We start from the raw sequence: 16473 nt of genomic DNA, 5'->3' as shown, positions 1-16473 counted from the left end.
TATTTTTCTGGAGTTGAGCTGTAGGAGTTGCTTGTATATTTTTGAGATTAGTTGTTTGTCCGTTGCTTCATTTGCTATTATTTTCTCCCATTCTGAAGGCTGTCTTTTCACCTTGCTAATAGTTTCCTTTGCTGTGCAGAAGCTTTTGAGTTTAATTAGGTCCCATTTGTTTATTTTTGCTTTTATTTCCAATATTCTGGGAGGTGGGTCATAGAGGATCCTGCTGTGATGTATGTCGGAGAGTGTTTTGCCTTGATTTAGTTTTGAGTGGTGTGAACTGTAGCAACCTGCCCTTACCTGGGAAGCAAAGTCGCATAGGCTGCAAACCTGTTGAATTCTTATGACCCTCACTGATGTGGGAACACCCTGACTCATCCTCAGGTTTATTTCCTACACTCTGTAGAGTGTATATCAAGACCTCCAGCATACCGGTCACTTACTGCCCTGCAGTGTGATTAACACAGCATGATGGCATGGGTATAATAGACCAATAAGATGTCCAGCAGACTCTCCAGATGGCCCAGGTGACTGTGGACTATATTGTGAGAGAGGGAAGGAAAGTTAACATAATCCTGAGGCAAGAATGACATGGACACTGTTAAAGGCTCTTGCCTACATTACCCAGCTTCCCTGTTTCAAGTTTCAAGGTCATGACCTTGGTACAGGTGAATAGCTGGGGCTACTTCAACCTTCTCTAAGGTTCCACTGCTCTCACCATTAGACCCAAAGTCTCCCTCCTAATTAGATGCTGAGCTTTCCTCTGTTCCATCTGCCCTCTGGATGCAGGATATTAGGGATTTATTAAGTGTAATCAAGAAGGTTATCTGGCTTCCACATTTTGCCTTGAACTATTGATGAATCACTCTGAGCCTGTCATTATCTTTCTCCAACAAAGAGTCAGTGATGCTTAGCACATCATGCAAATCCACAATCCCTAGTTACCACTTCCCTCTTATTTCTTCTGGAGACAGCACAGCAGCCGTCACCACATCCTGCTCTGCCACGGCAGCCGTGGGCTACCAATGCTTCATCTACCTCCACGCCACACTGCTCCTCCTGCCTACTAACCACAGAGTGACCCATCTCCAGCCTCCTGGTTTTGAGCAGGCTATCCCTTCTGATACCACCTGTCTCAGACTGGGTTCCTCAGAAATAAACACTGAGATGGAAAATTCCTTTGAGAAAGCTCCCTGGGTTTTTTTTTTTTTGGTGGAGTACACGAGTGAGAGAATGAATAAGATAGAATTCAGAAGAGGGAGAAAGCAACTCATTGTGTGATTACAGATGAAGCTTAAGATGCTCCTCCAGGGAACTTGGGAGCTCAGATGACGAGTTACCCTACATTGAGGCAAAGGGCCAGGGCCTTTTCCACCATCTGAAGCAATCAGATGGATTGCTGGGAAGAGGCCCAGGTTTGAGGGCGGGGATTATCTATGATGCGGGTAATTCCTAGTGCAGGGCTCAGTGCTGAGTGGTCATGAGGATGGGTGTGTCAGCCCTGAGGATGGGGTATGGACAGAGGTCCCAGTATCTACGACTCTGTAGTAAAGGCTTCAGCTAAAAAGAATATCATGCAGGCCTCTGAGACAAGACAAGAGGTTCCAAGTTCTAGTTAGAGATGCTGCTGAAATGTAAGAGGGATGACGGGCCTTGGAGGAGGCACAGATTTGTGGAAACTTTCGCACAGGTCTTGAAGCTAAGACTTATAGTCACAACCACCAGATCCCTTGATCTCCAGATGAATGACTACCAGGACTGGGACAGGCATTTGTTTATACGAGATGCTGCCAAGATTTTGAAGTCAACTTTCTCATCATACATCTCTCTCACCATACATCAACAGGAAGGAGAAAAGACCTGTTTGTGTGTGTTGAGATTTTGTACAAACTCTTTTGTGAGCTGTAAAACACAGCACGGTGTGATGGAGTTGGGAAAAATCAGGCCTGGGGGATGGAAGTTGCTACAGCATTGATTTAAAGGGAAGCCTTGCAGAAGCAACTTTGACTTCACAGGAAGTCAGGGAGACTCAAGGTCTTTCACCATTAGCGAAACTAATTTGGGAGGATGAACAGAAGGAGGTCACACTGACCGCCTCGGAGAATAAAACTGAGGAGAGGAGCTGGATTCAGAGGTTTTCTGTTAAGATGTGGAGGCCAGCGTGGCAGCTGTAACTCAGGTCCCTCAGAGGAGCTTTCTGAGACGCCCGGGTTCTCTTCTCTCAAGAAAACATTTCCCAGAACCAGCTCTGGTAGGAAATGTCTTCCATTAATTACTTGAGATATGACTGCCTCTAAAAGATGGATATAAGCTTCTGGGTACTAAAACCCCGGACATATGTCAGAAATGCCTGTTTCTACTGTGGGAGAAAAAAAAACATACATAGAATCTCCAGAATGTATGGCTAGGGAATGTGGAAGAGAATGGAGCAATTAACAAGTCTTGGCTAGAAAGGGTCATTAGTCTGGATCCTAGAAAGTAAAAGCCTGGTAAAGACAACCCCACACTTTGCAAAAAACCATGTCTCTGAAAAGAGGAGCTAAAGGGCAGGAAGTCCAGTCAATGGTACCCCTACAAGTGGCTCACTGGGCCTTGTGGATGAATCTCAGGTCTAAGGATAAAGAGGTTAGGAACCCAGATGGGAAACGCTACCTACTTTTCCTAGTTCCTTCCCGTGTCAGATTGTTCACACCAACAATGTCAAACCATCCTCCAGTTCTCCAAGACACACAAAAGTCAGACAGGTAGCCCTTGCCAGACAAAACCAAGGTGGAGAAGATGCCCTGAGGGGGAAGCTCCCCGGTCTGAGCCAGGAGACAGATCTGACATACATCCTCAAAAAGCCTAGGGCCACACCCTGCTGGAGCCAAAAGCCACATAAAGCCACAAGAATTTGTATGTTACTTTGGCTTTTGGCAAGTGTCTATTTCTTCTTGACTTTCTTAAATCTATATCATTTTTTAAACTTTTATTTGACGTATATACAAGCTTCTCCATCCATCTCTCCCCTGCCTTGAGTCTAAAGTCATTGCCTTCATATTTCCCTCCATCTTTACCACATTTGGTACAAGTTTCATTCCAATTCCTTCAGGTTCACTACCTATCTCTTTAACTCTACTCAGTCAGGGGCAACTTGCCTTTTGAAAGATTTACATACAGAATTTTTTTTCAGGATTTCCGTTAGATTTTCACATCCATTCATCATTTTATCACATATGTTCTTTATTTTATTAATGCCTCCTCAAGGATACTAACCTTTCTTAAAGCAATGTTTAGATTACTTCCCTTGGGCTTCCCAGGTAGCACAGTAGTAAAGAATCCATCTGCACTGCAGGAGACTTGAGTTTGATCTCTGCGTCGGGAAGATCCCTTGGAGAATGAAACAGCAACCCACTCCAGTATCCGTGCCAGGAAAATCCCAGGGACAGAGGAGCCTGGCGAGCTAGAGTCCATGGGGTCACAAAAGAGTTGGACATGACTTTGCAGCTAAAACAACAAAACCACCAGATTACTTTCCTTAGTTTACTTTTATCTTTTCAGAGCAAGGTACAACAGGACTCTTTCTTATGTCAGTTTTCTTTATATTTTTTACATTTACTCCTTAAAGGGATGGGTTTTATTTATTAATTTTCTGCCTCTCTGCCTGCCTGGACCTGTCTGGCCTCCTCCCAAAATCTAAGACCCTGCCCCAAAGTCAGGAACACTTCCCAGATAGCAGCATGGAGCCCTCATTCAGAATGGCTGTCAGGAAGTCACCGATCACTGCTGAGCTGGAGCGGGTTGACTCACCCATGTCCTGGCTGAGGTACTTCTGCTTCTCCTTGCTGGGTGTCTCAGGTAATTAATTTTATATTAGTCATGGCCCTAGAATAGCAAATCTCAGATTTTTATTTTAACTCCTGCCCCAGACCCAGTTCAGTCAACCTTAGTCCCGGGCCTACATCAGATATTTTTCAGAAGCTCTGCCCTAAGGAATGCAAACTCTCATGAACAAGAAAAAAAAAAGAAAAAACAAAGCAGTAATTGGAACTAAAGCTCTAAGACTGAGGTGCTCTGGCTCTGAAACTCGGCACAAGTTTTCACGGTTTGCTTGGAGAACTCTGTCAGCTACTAACACGAGAGATCAAAACACCTACAGAACTGTGCTGCTTCGAAGGTCAGGAATGCGTCATGGCACCAAAGTGTCTATTTTCCTTAATCTAATAAAAGTTATATTAAAACCAAGAAAGGTCAATGGAAAGGAAGCCCATGGTGTAACCTGAGACAGAATTCAGGGGTTGTTCTTTGCTGGCAATTTCTCTTACTGAAAGGCAACGTCCTCAGCAAATCATGTTAGGTGACTTGTGAGCAGGTAACCTGCTGTCTAGGAGAGTAGCCACCAATAAGGGGTGCATATTTATACTGAAGCCATTTTTCAGTCTAGAAGAGTGAGTATAAATAAAGTCACAGTTTGAAAGACAAGGTCTTACAGTGAGAAAGACATAGACTGGAATTTAAGCAATCTGCCATATAGCCAATGTAAAATAGTTATCAATAATTGAACATTTGTTTTATCTATGCCTTTTTAAAGGTAGTTTAAATGAGTTGTCAGGTTATTTCAATACAAGCTCCAGTATGCATTTCTGAAAACCAAACACCTTCACGTGTTACCACAATGTCATTTTCACACCTAACAAAATGAAGACTCCCTTAGGATCACCTAAAATTCTGCCATAATTTCCCCAGTTATTTTTAAATATATGTATAAACATGTGTTTTCCACATCATGTATCTCTCTCTCATTCCTGCCTTTTCTATGTGTACATGTATTCACCATCTTTATCAACTTTTAGTGACTACGTTGTTTGGATCTTCTGTGCCCTGACTAAATTTTTGTCCACTATGCATTTAGGTCTGTGACAAGTATGTTAAATCCTCTGTTATTGATGGTGGTTCAATCTCTTTCTCCTTGCATTCCTTAAATTCTGTTATATGCAAATGGCTGTTGTGTTATTTCACAAACACATACTGATAAGTGATTCATCATCAATATGAATTGCATGCTATAGGACTATAAACTGTACTTTGTCTTATAAAATGCTTTTATGACCCTAATTCTATCTAATCAAGACTGTGATCTATTCTGTTCTGTTTATTTGCATTTATTTGACTGATATGTATTTGCTGATATACTTAGGATTTTTTTAATGTTCTTTCCTTGAGTGTTTTAAAATGTATTTTTCCCCCACTCTGGCATAAAATTGAGTAAATTCTAAAAATTATCTGATTTCTTTCCCTTGGATATTTTGTCTGAATAAGTAAAGGATTTTTTTCCCCTTTATTTAAAGACCAATAGGTTCATCAGGACATATATCCGTGTGTTTCGCTCTGGTTAGATTTTCCCAGACTCATGTTATTCCATCAATATGTAGATTTCAATGGATTGATTTATTTCAGGAAAACAATTCTGCTTTCTGGTGTCTATCATTATTCACTGGAATGTTATCAGTTTATTTTCTTCTCTTTTGTAATAATAAACTGATACGTGTGGATAAAATTATTTTGTTGTTGTTGCTCAGTTGCTAAGTTACCTCCAATTCTTTGCAAACCCATGGACTACAGCACGCCAGGCTTTCCATCCTCCACTGTCTCCTGGAATTTGCCCAAATTCATGTCCATTGAGTTGGTGAGTCACCAATTAAAGGATTAACAGATTGAAGGATGCTTGCATACAAAGGCTAGCAATAAGCTACTGTAGAGTTTTTACTCTAAGGGAAGAGTGCCTCCTTACTACCGTGTGGGGCAGGTGAGTCCACAGAGGGGCTTCCTTCCAGCTGGTGGAGAAAGTCCTAACCCATTCATGACCATTACCCAGGTTCTAGAGTCTTTTCTGGCCTGCTTTCTTCTCTCTACACTTCAGAGTCTTGTGTTTATTTTATATATCACATCCCTGTTTTTAGTTGTATTTAGAAGGCATAGGGAAAAGTACAACTATTCCATACCTCCAAAAATTTTGCACATGAATTTTTTAATAATGTTGCTGCATATAAACAATTCTATTAGTTTAATTAATAAATACATAAACTTTCATTTTGTAGTCACCTGAAGGTAGAATGAATAGGCAAAAGAGAAACTGAAGAATAAACAAGACTTAACAAAGTCAACCAAGAAATAAATGTGATAGGAACAAGTGATGCTGGGAACAGTTTTTGAACGTATTTCATATAGCCTGAATATTTCCCAGGAATGTATTTTACATATGGCGCAGTATGACCTGCCTTAAAGGCAGTACTGGACAGCAGCCGAGTATCAAAGGTAGCTGACACTGTGAGGCAAGGCAAAAGACATGGTTCTACTCAGGATCAGGGAGAGTTTTAGGAGACTAAGTGAAAATGCTGGAATTGTCAGCAAAATGTTGGAACACAAATCCTCCTCCACACCGCTTTGCAAGCAGTGGGCTACTTTGAAATGCTTCCTCTTGAGTCCCCAAGGGACTCCTTTCCTGTCTTAACATATACATGATTCTGGATTGTTTAAAAAGCCAGAGAAAAAACAATGCTAAACTCTATGTCTCTTCAATTCTTAATAGCCACTATGAAGACTGAATTTAGATTTTGGAATTATTTTCTTCTAGTATGCTTTTTCTTTTTATTAAAATCTTTAATATTGCCCATAGTGATAATGTATGGGCTTACTTGGTGGCTCAGTGGTAAAGACTCTCCCACCAATGTAGGCAATTCAGGTTCGATCACTGGATTGGGAGGATCTCCTGGAGGAGGAAATGGCAACCCACTCTAGTATTCTTGCCTGGGAAATGCCATGGACAGAGGAGCCTGGTCGGCTTACAGTCCATGGGGTCACAAAAGAGTCAGACGTGATTTAGCCACTAAAGAAAGACAACAATAGTGGTTAAATAGAGATATCTCACTTGACCATATTAATTATTAACATTAATACAGCATATCATTGCTATATTTATTAATAATTATTGAACTATCATTTATGTATCTCTTGTTACAAAATTGGCATTATCATATTTTCTTTAACTTTTTAATTTTCAAGAAAATTGCTGGTAGTCAGGATAGAACTATGTTTAGTGCAAGATAAATACTCTTTTACTTACTTTTTGCATTATTTGTTCTTCTTAAAAATAACTTTTTTCTGCTTCCTGCTTTCACTAAGTACTTCCTTTGTCTCTTAAGTAAATAGACAAGTATTTGCTCAATACAATGCATGCCTAGAAAATATTTAACACTTTTTAAAAAATAATAATTAAGTAATAGTTTTATTTTCCCCAAAGAATAAGAAATATCAACTGAAGCACAAAATAAGATATTCACTAATATAACCCATAGAAATTTTTATGCCAGGAAAATAATATATTTTCAAGTGACAGGAAAATAGAACTGTTCTCAAGAACATAATAGAACTTTTTAAGTAATGAGTAAATTTCAAAGAAAAACATCTTAAAATTATATCTTGTAACCATGAAGTACTTTCCTTGAGAAGTTTCAAAATATCCTGTAAACATAAATTACCTTGTTCTAAGAATTCAGTGAAGATAAGATTAATGAAATCACTATTACTACTTCATATTTGAGGTGAGAAAACTAACACAGAAAGAATTTCAAAGTCTTGGGTAAAAGCTTTTTTTAAGGCAGAAATGGAAAACCAGTTTACAAATCTGTTTATTCTAAATAATAAATTCATGAAAATATGCCTCTATGAGGATATCCCCAGAATCATGAAGAGGTCACTACATGGGTTTCTCTCCCTACCATTGTCTCTCTCACACACACCCCTACACATACCCTAAGTTGATGAGTTAAAATGAAAGAATGCAATTTTAAGATAGTCACAAAATTTTAATATTGTTCTAAGACATGTGATTCTAAATTAAAATGTAACACAGAAGAAAGAAGCCTCAGGCTTCTGTCAAAAGAAAGGCATGGGTTGGAATTTTCAAAGTTCTATAAAATCCAATGCTGATTCCTCAAGAGAAATTTTACCAAGTGAAATAGCAATTTTGTTTTTATCTGATTTTATTGACTTACCGTCTTTAATTATATCACCGAATTGGATGCTACAACTGCTACCTGTGGGCATAGAGAAGCTGGGTGAAAACAAATGGGATTATTGCTGGCTCAGAGGTACAAGGTGAGAATTGGATTCAAATCACTGAGATGAACATTTTTTTTGCTGAAATGTCAACAACTAATTTTTTGTTTTAATTTTATTCTTATCCCCCTTACCATTTGGCAAAAAGGCAATACACACACACACTTTGATTTCAAAATAAATCTATCACTGAGATTGAAACATCAATAACTCATAAAAAGTCTCCATGAAGGACATGGCATATTGTGCTTTAACAACTAATCCTCATAGCCATTTGCATTTGTTTCACTGAAAAATTAGCAAAACCTTTCACTGCCTTCACTGTCAGCAATACTGACATGTAAGTAAATTGTCACTTCTATAAATTACCAATTTTGTAAGAGCTAACAGAAAATATCTTCAATTAATTTAAAATGTCATTAACATTATTATCTATTGTTAATAATACTAAGAGTAGAAATCTCCTAGGCTTGGTATTTCAAGAATGTAAGATATTTAAATCATGGCATTTCTTTGATGTGGCAACAGTTAGACTCCATCAGTCTTATAACAGGAAATTGTTTTTCTCAATGGTAGCCTATTTATTATGTAAAAATAATAACTTTGACCTTTTGCCACATAGACATTTTAAATACTAACAAGATTTACATTATAAGTGAGTAATTTTCTCCACAGTTTCATGAGAACTATTCTAACATGTTTATTTCTTATTTGCTTTCTTTCATCTTTGTTGATTTTCATCTTTTTTCATAGTTATTTCTGTGCATGTCCTGTCATGATCATGGAATAAAGTATTTTGGGGCCAATGCATATGATTCATGTTTGTAGTCAATTAATAAATATGTAGCTAAAATAAATGTGTTGAATGAATTTAACTTTAATTCACTGCTTTAAGTTCACAGTGGTTTTATGGACACCATCTCACTTGACCACCACAAAAATGTGAAATCAACTCATACTGTCTCTTCTCTTTGGATGAGGAGCATAAGAGTCAGAGTTGGGTCCCTCGGCCCTCAAAAAGTCAAGTCAGTAAAACACTCCAATTTCCCAGTGTCTAAACCCATGCTCTTCTTTTCCCTCTGTTTAATAGTCCATTTCTTTCTTTTTTTTTCAGTGTTACAGCTCCATTTTATTTAGAAGATAGCAGGAGATACTAAGACTCGAAGAGAGGAGAGTGGAGGAGTTTCGTGGGGGAGGGGGGGGTTTGAGAGAGAGAGAAAGAGAGAGAGAGAGAGCGCGGGTGCACGCACGAGAGAGAGAGAGAGAGAGAGAGAGAGAGAGAGAGAGAGAGAGGGAGGGCAGGCGCATGCATGCAGGAGAGAGAGTCCGTGAGAAAGCGCTTTGGCTCCTCCTTTGATATGTTTTTTCCTCCACCTGGGCCTGCCCTATGCAAATTGGGCTTTTTCTAAAGGAATAGGAAAAGTTACTTTCTGTCAGGGATCACACAGCTAAGTAATGCATTAAGTCTTCACACTTCACCTGCTACGCAGATAAGCGACGGCCTGAGTCCGCCCAGCACGGTGAATGGCTGTGCTGTCACACTAAGCATCTCATCGCTTTTTTATTTAACTCAAAGGGGAGAATTTAACATAAATCTGGAATAATGCCAGACAACAGTGAATTTAAATCTCTGCTTCAACCAGTGACTAGATGTGTGACTTTGACTCAGTTAAACTCCCTAAGCTTCAGTTTTCTTATGAGAAAAATGTGAATAATAATACTAATTTCTCAGGGTCGTTGTAATGGAAAAATATTTTTCCATATTATAAAGATAAATCCTAATACTGTAAGCAGTTAAAAAGAAGAAAAACAAAAGTTTTTAAATGCTCTCTCTAAGAAAATGGCAACGCACTCCAGTATTCTTGCCTGGAGAATTTCATGGACAGAGGAGCCTGGCGGGCTACAGTTCATAGGGTCACAAAGAAACAAACACAACACAACTAAGCGACTAACACTTTGACTTTTTTCTAGAAACTCTAATTCTTTTCCAGACTCTACAAGGGCCTTATTTACCAAGAAAGGTTCATTTTTTCTAATTTTGCTAAAGTATTAGCTCAATATTTAACTCTTTTCTGGGTGTTTGCTTCCTCTCAGGACCAAATAATTGGGAGAAATTTTCAGGTGAATATTTAAGATCTTATGTCACATAATGCAAATTCAGTGCTTTTAAAATACTGATTTATCAATTAAAAAAATATTGTGAGTGCCTGCTATAAGCCAAACACTGTGCTGGATGTTAGTAATGCAGTGATGACTAGAAACTGCTCCTATCCTTTAGCAATTGCCGGTTAAGTGGGAGAGGCAGCTATGTCCACGAACAACACAGGGTGCTTAGTACTCAAATGGGGGCTTCATCACAGGAACAGGCAAGAAAGGTGAGTATCTCAGCTTCGAAAATGGTGAAAGACATACTTAAACTGAGTCTTGAAAGATGAGTAGATTAGTATTAACTATTCTGGCCTGGAGAATTCCACGGACTGTATAGTCCATGGGGTCACAAAGAGTCGGACACAACTGAGCGACGTTAAAGCACACTTCAGGCAAAGGAGCTGGCGTGTCCCAAGTAATAGAGATGCGAAACAGCAAGGCAAAGTTTACCAATAGCTGTTCACGGGAGAATGGCTGAAAACAATAGTCAGACATGTTTGGCATATTATAATTTACTATAATTTACTACATTATCTGGTAGATAGTAAACTACCATCACTATAGATTAAGCAGAAGATGGTGACAATGTCTACACAAGGGTTTGTGCACGCACGCACACACACATACACACAGTAATTCTTGCAAATGTGCACCAGACAGAGGCACGAGAATGTTCAAAGCAACCACAGCTCAGACTATAAACACAAACGAACTACAGAAACTCAAAGCAAAATGAGTTTGACTAATATAATGTCCTAAAATATTTAAAACAGTTTGACATTCTTCATCAATAGATATCAAAGCCACTAAAACAAACAGTACGTTTTTCAGGCATAACTAGGTAATGTGAAGAAACCGTTAAATACTGCAAGAGAATGATAAACATGTGAATGTACTCCTGACACAACAATTTCAAACATAAAATGGTTGAAGTACAAAATAATAAGGCCTTTATCACAGCATTATTTCCAAAAGCAAACTATTAGGAAAAAAACTAAAATGTCCATCAATAGGAAAATGGTTATGTAAAATATAGAACATCAGTACACTTGAATACTATGTAGACTCAAAAAGGTGAAGTATCTGTGTGCTAACATAGAATGATCTTTCGACGAAATCTTTGAATTTAAAAGTATGCTTTTACTATCTTTCTTCTTCATGTATTATTGTCTTAACTACTTTATTGAGACATGATTGACATGCAAAAAGCTGCACACACGTAATGGACTTGGGGGATAAGTATGCACCCATGTAATCTCACCACCATCAAGACCAAATATATTGAGGGGGAAAAATCAAACAAAAGCAAAATACAGAGCAGTGCTTGTAATATTTGAAAATAAATACTGGAAGGAGAAATAAAAAAAACTCTAAAATGTTTCCCTAAAGGCAGAGACAGGAAGTACAGCAGAGGACAAGTTAGAAGTAAGAATTCTCTTAAATGTTCCTTGTGGATATCGTTTTGCTTTTCAAAATACACAAAAGGTTTCTGCTTTTAAGAAATGAAAAAAATCAATCACTAAAAATTGAAAAGAAACTGAAATGAATAAAGCTCACTGTATATGAAGCTAATAATTCAACAATCCAGGCAAAAGTATGACTTCAAGTGAATTTAGCAAACTTTTGATTGCAGATCCTTAGAGGAATATTATCTAAGAACTAAAAGAACCTCAAAGAAATCTGAAACTGGATTCAGAAGCCTACCTGTGTGTCATAATTTTTCGATGACTATCCCAGAGTTGCTCATGGAGCAGGAAGCCAGCAGTGACTGTCATTTAGGAGTCCTAAGGTTAATCTTAGCCTCATGCTTTATCATATATATAATTTTTTAATTTTATTTCACAATGCTCTCATCTTGCTTGATATTTAAAACTGTATTTTAATATTTAACCTTTTCTCTAACCTATTGAATAAAACTGACCTTCAGAAAGGTGAAATACTTTCATTCTGTAATTTTAAATACCAAAGTTTATTACAGTGACTACATTGCCATGAGTGGGCTCAGTAAAGCATGACACCCTCAGAAAATCCTTTGTAAAAATTTGCTGATTAATGATTCATCCTCCTTGTGAAACCAGCCATTGTATCGAGGGACTAGACCATTAAAGTGAAGATAAGACTAGAAAAGACAACATTCTTCTTAACCGTTCTGGAAACACTCCCTCAACAAACACTCATGCCAGTCTTAGTGAAGGATATATAATAGGTAAGAAATCCTATATATGAATATAAAGGAAGTACATTAAATACGTTTGCAAATATGAAAGAAACCCCATTACAATTTTAGAATATCAAATGGAGGAAAGACTTCCTAGTTTATACAAGACACGGCTATTGTTATGATTAAGAATTGTTCCTGGTGCCTGGGATATGTGAAGGCGTATCAATTGTTTCATTTGATCCTCATTCTATTCTTAAGAATCTAATATCACAAATAAGGAAACTCAGCTAAGAGATTTCCCCCCATCACATAGCCAAGCTGAGGATAGAACTAAATACCCTTGTTTCCAGGTCTCTATGGATGCTCTTACTTTAAAAATGTTTATGCAACTAATGTTTTGTTGGTTTCATTGTTTCAGCCACTCTGCTGTGTCCAACTCTTTTGCAACCCCATGGACTGTAACCCGGCAGGCTCCACAGTCTGTGGAATTTCCCAGGCAAGATTACTATAGTGGGTTTCCTCTTCAAACAAATCTTCTGTACCCAGGGATGGAACCCATATCTCCTGCATCGGCAGGCAGATTCTTTACCACTAAGCCACCAGGAAAGGATACTCAGCTAGTATACAGCTAATAGTGCTACTCATTTCACCCAGATTTTAGTTGACTTTTGCCAATATTTTGAATTATCTACCTTATTCTACTTTTTAAATAGAACCAACTTTCATCTATAGCATTCAAAGACTGAATACTCATATTGTTGTTCAGTTGCTAAGTCGTGTCTGACTCTTCGGGTCCCCATGAACTGCAGCATGCCAGGCTTCCCTCTCCTTAATCCTCTCCTGGAGCTTGCTCAAACTCATGTCCATTGAGTCGGTGGTGCCATCCAACTATCTCATCCTCTGTCACCCCGCTCTCCTCCTGCCTTCAATCTTTCCAAGCATCAGGGTCTTTTCCAATGAGTCAACTCTTATATCTATCCCAATCTAAATATCATATTTAATGTAAAAATAACCCCAATGTTTATTTTAAAATTTAAAATATGAGCTCTTAAAGCTATGGAAATCATGTTACTCCCCCTCTGCAAACCTCAATAAAGTCATTGCATTTAAATTTTATGAATAAAATGTTTTAATTTAAAAGCAGCATCCCTGACTTCTTTACAGCATACTCAATAATTTTCTGTGGAAGACACGAAATATTGTACTTCAGAACGATGGCCCATTTGCAAAATATACCCTGCCCAAAGGAGAGAGAAAATTTCTCACAGCCACATGAAACTGATGTTCAAATTCTGTAAACAAGTTCTTGAGGAGAGAAGCTGGATAATTTGGCTTAGAAACGCTTTACAAACACATGTCCATATTTTGACAACTCTCTATACACTCAGTAAATAAGTGAAGAGAAAAAGCTAATAGAAGACCCAGAAGAGCACAGTGATTAGAATGCAAAGATTGTTCTTAGTGAAGAGTTGCTCTTTAAAAATCCTGGTGGCTCGCTCATCTCCATCAGCCAGCCTATGACAGGGAAAAAAAACCCACAGCTCATCACTGTTGTCACCTCCTTACACATCCTTTGTAGAACCCATCAGTTATGCAGTGAAATGTTCACAGGTATGACAAATTTCATGTCCTGGGATCCACTGTGGGTCATATTAAATGCAAACAGTCATATGACTCTCAAGACCTTTCACTAAACTCCAGGCTACCATCTCATCAACATCATTTCTACTGATTTCCCCAGTGCGTTCTTCAGAACAATTCAAGAAAATCTTGTCATGTACTCCATATCTTGTTTTTCTCCAGTGCTGCCAGCTTTAACTTCTCATCTGACTTATGTGAGTTGATCAGCTGAATTTAATTCAACATGTCAGATGTTCCTGAGTAGCTGCTATTGACTAGGCATCTTGTGAGGTCTCAGTGATATACCGATGACAAAGCATCTGTATCTGAAAATTCAGACATATAAAAAAAGACATCCTCCAAGCCATCCCTGTTTCATTTAATCCATTGTCTCCTTTTTTCTGCCACAAGTTCTTCTTTTGAAGATACGTCAAACAGTCTTCCCCTGATACTTTCACAGGTTCTTGTCTCTACTGCCTACATGCCAGATCTACTGCTAGCCCCTAGGTGAAACTGAAAGTGTTAGTTGCTCAGCTGTGTTCAACTCTTTGTGACCCCATGGACTGCAGCCCACCAGGCTTCTCTGTCAATGGGATTCACCAGGCAAGAATACTGGAGTGGGTTGTCATTTCCTTCTCCAAGGGATCTTCCCAATCCAGTGATCGAACCTGGGTCTCCTGCATTGCTGGCAGATTTTTACTGTCTGAGCCACCAGGGAAGCTTACAACTCCCCTTAGATGGAGGTAGCTTACCATCCCCTCCCAAAGATCTGATGATAATAAATGTGTGGGGCTGTGTTTATTTACAGAAGAAAGGACAAAGGGAGACAGGGAAATCAGAAAGGAATGAAAAATTCCTCACTGATTTTACTGACGAGTGAAGAAACAGCCAGTGACCTGTGAGTTTTAATAGCTACAGCTTCTTTGGACAGTCATAGCTCAAATACCCCACACTTGCAAGATGTTCAGTAACATGGAACTGATCTAATAGCATGGGAACTGTGGAAGAGGTGGCTCCACCAGGATCAGTTGACAGCCCAGCAGCATATAATGCAGCCCATATCTTTCTCAGCTTTTCCTTCAGTGGAGCAGTCTCAGAATTCCTGTGTGGCCACTTCCACTGGCTGCTCCCAAACTCTGATCTTGGCATGGAACACAGGCTGGCCCCAGCCCTGCCTCTCAGGAAGCAACTTTGTAGGTAGCATAGTCCACAGGCTACTTGGAAGATAACATTTTTTAAAGCTCTCAAAATACTACCACTGATTTGAATAAATCTATGATGAAGAACAGGCTTCCCCAGTAGCTCAGCAGTAAAGAATCCATCTGCAATGCAGGAGTCTCAGGAGATGCAGGTTCAATTCCTGGAGTAGGAAATGGCAACCCACTCCTGTATTCCTGCCTGGAAAATTCTATGAAGAGGGGAGCCTTGTGGGCTGCAGTCCATGGGGTCACAAAGAGTCAGATACAACTAAGTGAGAACACACACAAAGAAAATATATTGTATAGTACTGGGAACTCGACTCAATACTCTGTAATGACCTATATGGGAAAAGAATCTTAAAAAGAGTGGACATATGTATATGTAACTGACTCACTTTGCTGTACACCTGAAACTAACACAACATTGTAAACCGACTATGCATCAATAAAAAGTTTTTTTACAGAAAAGAAATGGCTATTGAGTGAGTACCCCCATGACAAGCACATCTACTTGAAATACATAAAACAAACATTTGTAGAAGTGGAAGAAAATATTAAAACTTTCATTTAAATTTTATTTAAATTTATTAAAATCTAATTGTTATTAAAATTTGAGGCTGTATTTAAGATTGTGTATATAATGTAAGAAGCAAATATTTGTTCAATAAATTATATTTTATGAAATATAAGAAGAGAAAATACAGTATTGACTATTAAGTTAACCACATGCCAGCAAGTATATTCAAAGAAATCACTCAACATTCCTCATTCACCTCGAGAGCTCTTTACATTACAGAAATGTCACCAAAATATTCAGTTCCATATATATTTTTAATTATTAATTCAGTTCAGTTCAGTCGCTCAGTCGTGTCCGACTCTTTGCGACCCCATGAATTGCAGCACGCCAGGCCTCCCTGTCCATCACCAACACCCTGATTCACTCAGACTCACGTCCACCGAGTCAGTGATGCCATCCAGCCATCTCATCCTCTGTCATCCCCTTCTCCTCCTGCCCCCAATCCCTCCCAGCATCAGAGTTTTTTCCAATGAGTCAACTCTTTGCATGAGGTGGCCAAAGTACCGGAGTTTGAGCTTTAGCATCATTCCTTCCAAAGAAATCCCAGGGCTGATCTTAAGAATGGACTGGTTGGATCTCCTTGTAGTCCAAGGGACTCTCAAGAGTCTTCTCCAACACCACAGTCCAAAAGCATCAATTCTTAGGCGCTCAGCCTTCTTCACAGTCCAACTCTC

The sequence above is a fragment of the Bison bison genome, unplaced genomic scaffold (genome assembly GCF_000754665.1).
Source record: "Bison bison bison isolate TAMUID 2011002044 unplaced genomic scaffold, Bison_UMD1.0 scf7180017864481, whole genome shotgun sequence".
NCBI classification, from domain to species: Eukaryota; Metazoa; Chordata; class Mammalia; order Artiodactyla; family Bovidae; genus Bison; species Bison bison.
Note: the sequence above shows the minus strand (reverse complement) of the source record.